The sequence below is a fragment of the Amblyomma americanum genome, chromosome 9, assembly GCF_052857255.1.
Source record: "Amblyomma americanum isolate KBUSLIRL-KWMA chromosome 9, ASM5285725v1, whole genome shotgun sequence".
NCBI classification, from domain to species: Eukaryota; Metazoa; Arthropoda; class Arachnida; order Ixodida; family Ixodidae; genus Amblyomma; species Amblyomma americanum.
The window spans coordinates 91138289-91148373 of record NC_135505.1 but is presented as its reverse complement, the minus strand read 5'-3'; the positions used below and the strand labels follow the sequence as shown (position 1 = coordinate 91148373).

The 10085-nt window shown below is 41.0% G+C and overlaps 1 non-coding gene across 1 annotated transcript; it reads left to right on the top strand.

Moving 5' to 3' along the window:
- Nucleotides 1-9812: 9812 nt before the first annotated feature.
- Nucleotides 9813-9884, top strand: TRNAG-UCC (transfer RNA glycine (anticodon UCC)). Its single transcript has one exon. It is a non-coding gene; the product is annotated as a tRNA-Gly (tRNA).
- The last annotated feature ends 201 nt before the right edge of the window (nucleotides 9885-10085 follow it).

The following is a 10085-nucleotide window of genomic DNA, read 5'->3' as shown; positions in this document are numbered from 1 at the left end:
CTTTTTTTTTTCCAGAACGTATGTTGCTACCGACATAACAGTCAGTTTACACTGACAAGCATATGTTATCCGTTATGAGGAGATAAACAATCGTCGACTTAGTGCCCTAGTGGTGCTACTTCTCCGCAAATGCACGTTGTTGCTTGAAACTGACGGCTGCTCTGAGAACGCGCGACCACAAAGCAGCGACGCAAAGTTCTTTCGTTGAGGGGATTTCACGCAATCTACACGAATGCCGACAAAATATAACGATTTTCTTGCTATTTCATTCCTTTTTGCCAATCGGCACTGAATTATGTACACCACGTCACTAGTATCGCTTTGTCGTTGACCTACGCGACACACAGTTCAGTGGGTCGGCGCGGCGGATTTTACACGCGGAAAACATCCAATGAGTAAATTTTTCAGTTTATAAATCACACATATCTGCTGGCTACGTGGCGAATAGAAATCGCGGAAAGTCTTGCGACATGTGGCTTTGGAACCTTGCGATAGCAATTTAAATCCAAAATCCCAAAGTTAAAGGCCGGCTATAAGATGGTGGCGCTTCACCATTCTTTGGATAAGAAATTCTATCTCGACTATAGACCAAAGCATCTGAGGACTCTATTTCTGACAAAGGGGGTTTGCCCTCACTCAGCTCAACTACTAATCTTCTTAAGGCTGAAACGATTCGCTCCGTGTCCTTTAAACGCCACAGCGAAAAAAAGAATGGCTATACGGGAGTCACAACAGCCTTTTCTAACAATAGTCTACCGAAGTCCGCCAATAAACAACAAAACGGTCGAGGGTATAATGATCCGTATAGCTTCCTTTCAAGGAATACCTGGGCGGAATTGCCACTGGGCGTATACTTATACTGCTTTTTTATTCAGGCCCCGTGCTTCGGGGCGGTTGGTATTTGATGATACCACCGTCTTCTGCGGCAAACAAGCGTGTTACTGGCTGTAAAGTAATCCGGAGCATCATTACTGTAAAGTAATCCGGATTACTGTTAAATAGTCAGGAGTGCATCATCATCGTTATAAACCTTACCACGCCCACAGCAGAGCAAGGACCTCTTGTATATCCCTCGAATTAACCGTATCCTCGTATAGCTGCGGATACCTTATACCAACAAACTTACCAAAACTCATAAATCCACCATAATTTCTGCCGCTGTCAAAGCCAATTTCAGTGTTATATATGTTACACATATTTTTGCTGGCGGCATTATTGAGAGCATTTTAACGGCAACAGAAACAGAGACTTTTGTTGCACAGACGCTAGCGTAGATGCCTTTCGAGAAGTTACATATGAGTTGGTTGCCGGTAGACATATAATTTCCTCCGCGTGTTCCAAATATTCATTTCTTCATTTTCGTTTTTATAGTGTTGTTTCACTTTACTGTCAACTTTTGTATTGCGCGTTTCATAAGCAGTTGTAACTTTTCAGGTGCAACGTGCAGAACAGTTCTAACGGAACTGTCGCAACGTTTATATGGACGTAGAACATGGACACCCAGCTTCACGTTCAGAGTGAAGAGGAACCATCGAACTTTGTTAAAGTAACGGCGCGGAAAACGGGGACACATAATTCACATCATTCAAAGGTAGTAAAAGCGGAATTATTTCATCTTTGTCATCGGCGTTGTTAAAATCCTGTAACCATGCTATGAAAGAAAACTTCGATGATCAGGCTGAGAGGCTTAGTTTTGCAGGTTATCCAGATGAGCTCATCACTATGTGTTGCAATAAAATAGTTAAAACGCTGAAAACCTCGTCTTTGCCGCCTTCTTCACAGAAAGAACAAAAAGGGAAGAAATTCTCGGTCCTTCCCATATATGTACACCGCCTGTCACACGGTGTTAAAAATGTGGCCAATAGGAATGAAGTTAATGTAGTTTCTTCGGCATCAAATAACGCTCACTAAAATATGTTCAATTGTGGAAGATAAGGCGAGCAATCCTAATAAATCTGGCGCGTCTTGTGGCCTTAAACACGATAAGAAATTTTTGCCGTGCTCTGAGGGCGTAGTGCACAAAACACCTCTGTCCTGTGGTCAAATTTACATTAGTCAAACGGGACGGTGTATTAACACACGACCCAGAGAACATCTTAACTCATTAGATTCTACCCGTTCTACTAATTTAGTAGATCATTGCCAAGAGTGTCAATAATCTTTTCCTTCCGTATACAATAGTGACATATTGCATAAATACGCCGATCAATTGACCAGGGAGATCGTAGAAGCCTACAAAAAGAGAAAAAAAAACAATATTGTGCGTCAGCAAACCGTCCCTATTACTGCGTGACAGTCAGGTTGCCTATCGTAACCCTACATTTTGCACGTGCCTTGTGGTTTTGTTGTTCGGTTGTTGCCTGCTCCCTTATATTTGCCGCTTTCCTGCGATTAAACTTTAGTGGAGAGTAAAAGCACTTGTCCTGGGTTTTCTTCCCTGTGTCCCCGTTTTCCGCCGTGTTATTTTAAAAATGTATCACAAACTCACCCGCCTAGCTATCGTATCGAACTTTAACCTTGCACGAGTTTAGCTCGTACAGTGTTCAAGGAGTCCTCATTTTTAAGTTAAATAAACGTCCTCTCTATGAGGTTTTAAAACGTTGCGCACAGAGAGGAAAGTGACATGGTAGGGAACCCGACAGTGCTTAACAAAATATTGGGTGTGTTGCTGACTGGTCGCTTTGGGGTTGCCGGGTGTCTTTTCACCTGACTAATTTCTTGGTCAACCACTTAATCAGGGTTTTCTGACTGCGGCCCGGAGACTAGTTCTTCCCTTCGCGCGCAAATAAAAAAAAAAGAAACTCTTGTTTCAGATGCACAGAAAAAGCAAAAATATTTACTACTGCAGTAAAATTCATCGGTTTTGTGCTCCAAACAACGCTGTAAATTCTGTCCACTTGAAGGTAATAACCGCGTCATTCCAGACCGCAGGGATGAACTGCTAGAAACATACGGCTGGGGACCGAGCCTGTAGCAGTTGTAATAACGTGAGCGTGAATGCTATCAGTATTACGGCTGCATAACGCGACATACTAAGGAAAAAAGATGGCAGGACGAAAGGACAAATTAACCTTAAGGCCGACAGATAAGCGTTCGCTGGGGATCAAAGTATGTTATCGCTTCCCCACTCTCAAGATCCCATAGACACGAGGATTAGGTTTCGGACATATCAAAACTCATCAAGCGCTGAGCTCTGCAAAAAACCCTGCCGCCCGCGCGGCCACTGTGGCTACGTGTAGCGTCGCATCCAAGCACAAGGCACTCTGGCACATGGTTGAAGCCTGAATTTAAGAGACTACCGTAAATATTTGGGATAATTTGCAGTAACTGCAAACACCTTAATTTCCAGTTCCTTCTTAGTGTGGCCTCAAACTATGCCCTATATCCCGGGCATATGGAGAATAATGAAATGAATTCGAAATAATAGCTGAATACAATAACCAGGTAAAGCGAATTGAAGTTTCAAAATTTTCCTGTAGGTGCATGTATTTTTCCTGACTGCAAGGCCGGGACGTCAAGCATAACTTGATTGGGCTAAGTTAGCAATCTATTTGTATCTAATTACGTGCTTGTGTCTTTACCATTTCATAGTACATCTGTTTAATCCAGTGATCTGTTATTCTGAGTAATCTTGTATTCTTGTCGCTCCTCAATGCTTAACCTTTGAAATGATAATCAGCTATTTTTTTCAAAAAAACCGTTGGTATAAGTTTCACGCGAGGTCCCGATACTCAGAGCAGTTTAATAATAAGCAGGCCTCGAATGACACAAAGCTGCACACCACAATATGTCAACAGAAATGATGGATACATCTGAAAACTGCTGAAGGCATTGATTAGAGCGGATGAATCCTTTACACTCCCGCCGCGGTGTCTCAGTGGTTACGGCGCTCGGCTGCTGACCCGAAAGACGCGGGTTCGTTCCCGGCCGCGACGGCCAAATTTCAATGCAGGCGAAATTCTAGAGGCCCGTGTACTGTGCGATGTGAGTGCACGTTAAAGAACACCAATAGGTCGAAATTTGCGGAGCCCTTTACAACGGCGTCCCTCATTGCATGAGTTGCTTTGGGGCGTTAAGCCCCCATAACCCATAACCCAAATCCTTTACAAAAACTCATTGCTGAGCAAGCTGAAAAGAACTTCAAAGCTCCGAAAGCATTTGCGCATAGATTGTAGTCTTAAAACACCACGGCACGTGATTATGGCTGAGGCTTGGCTTGTTCGCCTGTAAATTGTACTTTTATCTGATGCTGACACTCACGTGACGCCATACTGCTCCTGAAATTCAGACCATAGAGAGCATATATCATACTCAAAGGTTCCTTAAAATGTAGCAAGTACAGCGGCTATTTGGCATGGCATGAAACGTTCGTGAAGCTATAGCTTAAAAAAACGGAGGAAAGACGGATGGCAGGAACACAAACAAATCTTGGCGAAGCGGTAGTTTCTGCGGTTTATTTAACCAGTTAGTCCGTCGTCCTGATTGTCTGTGCTTCTTCTAACAGTCCCCTCTCTGTCTTTCAGTCTAGTGCTTTACAAACATATAATGGTTCGTAAAAACGCGTCCCGTCAATTGCTGTTGTACTGTACGTGTAGTGCATAAACAAAAGATGGGGGAGCAATGCCACCAAAATAAATATGCTTTCAAAAATATTCTGGCGGAGTCATCGTTCTTAGTTCAGCTGGAGAAGTAAAGTCGCAAGAAACAGTGAGCTCTCAAGATCCAATACGGCGCTACCGTCCTTTACTTTCGACTCCACACCCGTCACATGACCCGCCGCGCAGACTGGCAGCTCACACCCGTAGTGCACTGCGCCTGAGCAGGATCGCTTGATATTAGTTAATGTAGTAATTTTACATATTTTTGCGTTCGAGAAACTCTCCTCGTGTAAGACTAGTGTGTCGTGAAAATTTGCGCTACCGGCCTTAAAGGAGAGGCCATGTACTCAAATGAAACTCCGGGTACCCCCGTTGCAAGCCGTCACTTTCGAATCGTAACAGCTCTTCTATTACTTGTTTGGTCCAACTTTTCTTTCGCTTTTGTTAGTTTTAGTAAGTGCAACTTGGGTTGTTTTTTCTTTCGCCGTCCACTTCATGACGCGCACAACTTACTTCATTTTTGTCTTTGCTTTACATTTGCGCAGGCATCTATTAAAAACAAAAAAAGAACAGAAAGCTGGGCAAGTTGGTTGTTATGCATATTAAACAGCGCGAATAAAATGAGCACGGAACAAGCACAACATGGCCAGCCCTTGTTTTGTGCTAGTTCAATCATCGTCTGGTTCGCGCTGATTAATACCGATAAAAACAAGTTTTTCAGAAGAAGAGGTACAGCGACGTCAGCAATACAGAAATAGCACGACCGTGATCAAACATAAGCTAATTTAACGCACAACGGTTGTTTTGGTCAGTGGTGTTTCATCGGACATATCTGAAGGAACGTCGGACCTTCCACAGCGTTTGCTCTCGGGACCTCTTTGCTTTCGTATTTATCATAATGACTTATCAGCAAGTGCTGCACCATGTATACGGATTTTTGTCAATGATTCTGCAGTATACGAAAGGGTAAAAAATGTGCGTGATTCTTCTGAGCTACATGCTGATCTGAACACCATACTAAAGTGGTGAAAACAATGAAAAATGGAATTGAACCTGCAGAAAACCATGCGGAGAATGTTTCCTCGGGAAACAGAATTTCCTCAAAACAACGATATTGTAAACAGGCACACATGTAAATTCGGTTCAAGAATTCAAATATATTTTGAACAATTCTACCATCCAAACTTTGCCGGCACCACCATGTCGATTATATGATAGCAAAAGCACGCAATTTCCTACCTCTTCTGTGAAGAAATAAAAGAATATTTCCTCTAGATACCCAAGTGTGCTGGCACCACCCTTTCGATTAGATAAGACCAAAAGCATGCAAAATGTATGTTTTTGCAAAGAAATAAAAGATTATTTCCTCTAGATATCAAAGTGTGCTGGCATCATGTCGATTATAAAACAGCAAAATTATGCAAAAAGCTACGTTTTTTGCGAAGAAATAAAAGAATATTTCCTCTAGATATCGAAGTGCGCTGGCACCACCATGTCGAATATATAACAGTGAGACATGCAAAATGTTAGCTTATTTTTGCAAAGAAATACAAGATTATTTCCTCTAGATACCAAAGTGTGCTGGCACCACCATGTTGATTATATAACAGCAAAACCATGCAAAAAGGTACGTATTTTTGCGGAGAAATAAAAGATTATTTCGTCTAGATACCAAAGTGTGCTGACACCATCATGTCGATTATATAAGCGTAAAAGCATGCAAAAACTAGGTTTTTTTTGAGAGGAAATGCCAGATTATTTCCTCTAGATACCGAAGTTCTCCGGTTTAAAACTTTTACTGGATCATTTTTTGAATATGAAGATATATTATGGGGCCCATCGCCCGATATGTTTGTCTCAGGTACATCAGAGAAGTGAGCAAAAGTGAATGTGAAACAGAGACAGAAATGGGAGTTTCTATAGAGATGTGCAGCGTAAAAATATTGCTGTAGAAAATTTTACATATTATTTATTATAATCAAGCTGGAATTCAACGTGAAAATATATTTTGCATTTATTCTACAGGTCTGAGCGTGTCGAGAACGAGCACAAAGTGAGAGGATAAAAATGTGAAACTGAACTGTTTATACCTTCATTCTTGTCGAACACTGTACGTGACTGAAATTATCTCATTGCTTGCAATTACTGTTATATTATTGAAATCTTTGCGGAAAATTTGTGTTGTAAATCTTGCTTCGATTGTATGTGGGCCATGGGCTTGCGTTGTATTCTCTTCTTGCAATTTTAGTCTCCCCCCCTCCCCTCTCTTCAATGCCAGGCAATGCACTTTGGGGGAAAAAGTAAATAAAGAAAACTGTGTGTTATGTATCTTTCACCAGGTGATCTCTAATAAAATTTCAAAGGTAAGCTTTTCTCTTTCGCGCAAAATAAGTTATATTTTGTATCCAGAACCCACGCTGGAACTTTTCCAGCCTTTTTCTAGCTTTTACTGTCGTTAGAACTGGTGCGAGGATGACGGATATCGTCCATTTGTTTCACATTATTGACGGCTAATTGCAACCCAAAATGAAAGAGTTCGTGCCCAGAACTTGTAGTTTTTTTATTTTGGATTCAGTCCACAATTATAATTACATGAACATTTTGAAATATTCTCCATAAATAAAGTTTTCCGCCCTTTCGTCAGGGAATCCATGAGGAATGAAAGTTATTTCCGTTCAAGATTTAAACTTTTTAAAATGGTTAGAATAGTTGTCGTTTAGTTGAAAAGTGATTTATTTTCTTGGAACGCGGTAGAAACACATATTTGCCTTGTACAGTAGTGTTCTGTTATGAAGAGGCACAAAATTACTGTAAAAAATACTCGCTGCACAATGCCATGACGTCATTTTGTTGTGAAAATCTAAGAGCGGCAAACGTGTACTGCTTCCCCTATTCTATTTCTAGGATTTTTTTCCTGTGCTTCCAATGGAGATGCAAAGACCAAACCGGCTATCATTTATCCAAAAGTGTCACAGAGTTATTTTCCTCGCTGCCCCAGGAACCGCAGATATACGCGGACACAGTACATATGATGACTTCATTTTGCGATTCCGGTAACAACCTCCGGGGTCCGCTGAAATACTCCCCTCAACATTCCTCTGTCATGTTCCGCTCAAATCTGTTCACTAATTTCTCCAAACCAGCTAAGTTATTATAGCCCTTAGTATAGCCGTCTTCCAAGAAGGTGACCGATATTCGACTCCCGGCCGACGAAAGCTTTATTTTTATTCATACTAGTGTAGGTACATCTGCGTGCAGTGCAGAAAGAGCATCTGTTGAGGTACATCTATTTTTTAATTCAAAAATACCAGTTTATGTCACACAGCGTGTGGGCCTCTAAATTGAAATAACTGCTAATATTACATTGGGTACAATTAGCTTTATTATAACCCTCACATTAAATAATAGCATTTACTCTGATGCTTCGAAGAGGAAGAAATAAAATGTTGCAAGGAGCATCTGAATAATTGCATGCGTATCTTGATGCCCTCACTCATTCATGAACTTTGTACAGAATTTGCTCTAAAATAAATAATTAGATAAGTTAACGTGACGCACTAAAGCCATTCTCGCTACGGTTTTCTTTCGGGCTATTCCACTTACCGTGCTTTGCGTCGCATAAATGCTTACTTTCAACAATCATTAAACTTCGGAAAGCTTGTTGGCTCTGATGTTTTTTTTTTACTCTAGTAAACATTTCAATACAATCCTTCACAATTTTTTAGTTACTAAACGTAAAGCATTCGGCATCAAAGTTTCCATACTAACGTTTCTTAAGATCTTTTTGCTTAACCCTAAACTAGTACGCAGTGTGCTGTGCAGCTGTAATTTTGATATTTAAAACCGCGGTAAACGGTGACCGGGAAAGGTAGATAGTGTGTCGTTCATTTCAAAATATTTATATGACGGCGCTTTCTTAGTGAATTCTAGTTTGTCCTTTTAATAAATGTTTTTTTTTACTATATTCAGGTACTCTGTATTGCTTCAGTTTTTGTATTGTTGATTAATATTAATTTTGCATACTTTATTTTCGCACCATATAAAGTAATCAGTCTTTTTATTAGCACGACACTTTTTATTCCTCCATTTTTCATTTGCACTGCTGACTTTGTGTAAGTAGGCATTTTTGTTCTTGATTCTTTGTTAGGATAGTAAATAGTTTATCAAGGTTTCCGTGGTCTTCTCATGTAGCGGCCCTAGTATATACGAGTGTCTATTTTTGAATTTGCACAAAATGAAGTCTCACTTTATTTATTTGATTGAAGTAGCTCTTGATATTGGCCACCTGAGATTCATTCTCATTGTGCCTGGTGTCTGCTGTACACTCCGTGTTTCTCCACAGCTACTATTAAGCCCTTAATTAATTTGCAAATTTTACTCTACAACTATGGACAGAGAGATGCTGTTGCTTTCCTAAAGGAAGAGTTCCGGAGAGCCAGTTCTTGGAAAAGCGCTAACCTACTTCAGTTTATGAAGATCGTGCGTATTTATTTGAAATGGCTGTGCGAATAACACTGAGGCAAATTGGAGTCGGAATGCAATAAACAGCAGCTTTATTTGTGGTTTTGACCTAGAAGCATGTGAAATCAAGATCTTGACTTATGCCGATGATGCGGGAATTTTTAGTAGCGACCACAGCAGCATAGAACATGCGATGTCGGTTGTTATCAGGTTTTGTGAGGTAACCAACAGCGTTGTAAATGTGGACAAATGTGCGTGCCTTTGGCATGGGAACTGGACATCAGCGCCTTTGTTTCATGTAAGTGTAAAATGGTCACATGACCCTTCCAAGTACCAAGCTGTTCCTCTTTTGGGACTTGCTCCAGCGTACAATAAAGATAGACTTACCCTTGACGCCGTATGGGATACGATTCCTGGACGTTGAGCCAGATCTTTATAAATACGATGTAATTTTCCTTCTTGGCTTGCACAGCATTTGGCGAAGCAGGATGACTGTACGGCACTGAGATGAAGATGCGCGGTCTATCCTAGATTATTTCAAAGAAAACATATTTAGGCTGCGTGAAGTGTACAAGGAGCTCTGTTTTGGAGATAAAGTTATCGAGTTGATGGGAGAGTTGTGTTCTTTGAAACAGTTTTGATTTTCTCACGTGAGTGAAGCGTATGTCCGCTCTTGATGTTTGAGAATGTAGCGGCAAACATGTTTGTGATATGTTGTAAACTGTCGAAAGAGGCAATGAGGACAAAGCAAAGGCGTCGGTGGTATAGTGGTTAGCATAGCTGCCTTCCAAGCAGTTGACCCGGGTTCGATTCCCGGCCGACGCACTTTTTAAATTTGGTTCAAAACATATGCTGAAATAATAATAATAATTGGTTTTTTTTGGGGAAAGGAAATGGCGCAGTATCTGTCTCATATATCTTTGGACACCTGAACCGCGCCGTTAGGGAAGGGATAAAGGAGGGAGTGAAAGAAGAAATGTAGAATAGGTGCCGTAGTGGAGGGCTCCGGAATAATTTCGACCACCT